The sequence below is a fragment of the Apium graveolens genome, chromosome 5 (assembly GCF_009905375.1).
Source record: "Apium graveolens cultivar Ventura chromosome 5, ASM990537v1, whole genome shotgun sequence".
NCBI lineage: Eukaryota > Viridiplantae > Streptophyta > Magnoliopsida > Apiales > Apiaceae > Apium > Apium graveolens.
In genome coordinates this window covers 275,728,280-275,730,012 of record NC_133651.1, presented here as the reverse complement: position 1 = coordinate 275,730,012, position 1,733 = coordinate 275,728,280, and the positions used below count along the sequence as shown (strand labels likewise).

At 39.1% G+C, this 1,733-nt stretch overlaps 1 non-coding gene across 1 annotated transcript; it reads left to right on the top strand.

Annotated features, from left to right (window-relative positions):
* The first annotated feature begins 548 nt into the window (after nt 1-548).
* LOC141662218 (small nucleolar RNA R71) lies at nt 549-655 on the top strand. Its single transcript, XR_012550342.1, has one exon. It is a non-coding gene; the product is annotated as a small nucleolar RNA R71 (small nucleolar RNA).
* The last annotated feature ends 1,078 nt before the right edge of the window (nt 656-1,733 follow it).

Genomic DNA, 1,733 nt, shown 5'->3' with positions numbered 1-1,733 from the left:
GCTGAAACCGATGTATTGGTGAAAACTATTGGTGGAAACCAGAAGGATTGAATTTCTTGTTTCTAAACTGTTGGTACGGTTGTTGCACTGCATTCTGATTATTGCTACAGCTGAAGTTCGGATGATTACGGTTGTTAGGATGGTATGTGGCAGGAACTGGCTGCTACAGCCTCTGAAAGTTGCTCTCAGACTGAGCTGATTCACAAGATATAGCATAATGCTCCATTGCATATGCACATGCACACAGCTCACAAACACTAGCTATTTGATTAACTCCATAGTTGGCCATAGAATCGATTTTCATCGCTATCGCCTTTAGCTGAGTAGTGATAGCCATAGCTATATCCACCTCATGAACTCCTGCTGCCTTGCCCTGTGGCATTCTCTGGGTTAGGTTCTGATATTCATTTGCAACCATTATCTCGGTCATCTCATAAGCTTCCTTATAGCTTTTAGCCCATAGAGCTCCACATGATGCTGCATCGAGCATATGTCTCGACTGTGCTCCCAACCCATTATAAAAGCAATTGATCACCATCCAGTTAGGCATTCCATTATGAGGACACTTTCTAAGCATATCCTTATAGCATTCCCAAGCTTCAGATAAAGATTCATCCGATTGTTGTGCGAATTGAGTAAGAGCATTCCTGATTGCAGCTGTCTTTGCCATAGGGAAGAATTTAGTAAGGAATTTATGATCAAGATCCTCCCAAGTCACAATAGAACCAGCTGGTAGAGAGTGTAACCGGCCCTTTGCCTTATCCCTTAGAGATAATGGGAAAGCCTCAATTTCATAACATCTTCAGGGACATTGTTGAACTTCAAAGTGTCACAGATCTCAACGAAGTCCCTAATATGCATGTTAGGATCTTCTGTTGGAGCACCCCCAAACTAAACTGAGTTCTAGACCATCTGGATCGTGCCAGGCTTGATCTCGAAGGTATTAGTCGTGATGGATGGCCTGCCAATGCTCGGTTGAATGTCCATGATCTTTGGTTGAGAATACTCTTTCAAGCTTTCGTTGCTGCTGCTGGATCTCCCATTTTAATGATTACTTCTTCTTCTTTACTTTCTTCTTCAACTTTATCAACTTCTTCAAGAACTTCTTCTTCCACTTCTTCAATAGTTTCCTTAAGATATTGAGAATGTTGTCGCATACACGCTCTCTTGAGTACTTGAACCACAAACAAGTAAACCGTGAAAGTAAAAGAATCCGAGCTAGTGAACTTTAACGACCACTGATGTCAAGCACATAAACTAAAAATTAACACCGAATCCCCGGCATCGGCGCCAAAAACTTGTCCGCACTAAAACACATACGAAAATACACGCAAGCGTACGTGATCATAAGTAATATAAGTTTTAAGTCGAGTTCGTTCCCATAGAGACTGGTTTAGGTTAAGTTCATATTATGCACTTATGCAACAATGTATGATTATCGTTCACAGCTAAGACAAGTAACAAATTAAGTTGATTAACTAACTAAGATATTATACTAGCATGCATTAACTAAGAGATTTAAAAGTGAATTACTTATATGAGGATAAAATATGGGATTATAACTTCATTAAATACTTCATTCAAAGTTAATGCCTTTATCAATAGCATGTGATGGTAATGATAACTAATCAGATAACACAAAATTAGTATACGCTATCTTTCAATATACGTATAACCTACTACTAAGCATCCACAATCAAGATAGAAGCCAAATAGACACCAATTATGCTTAG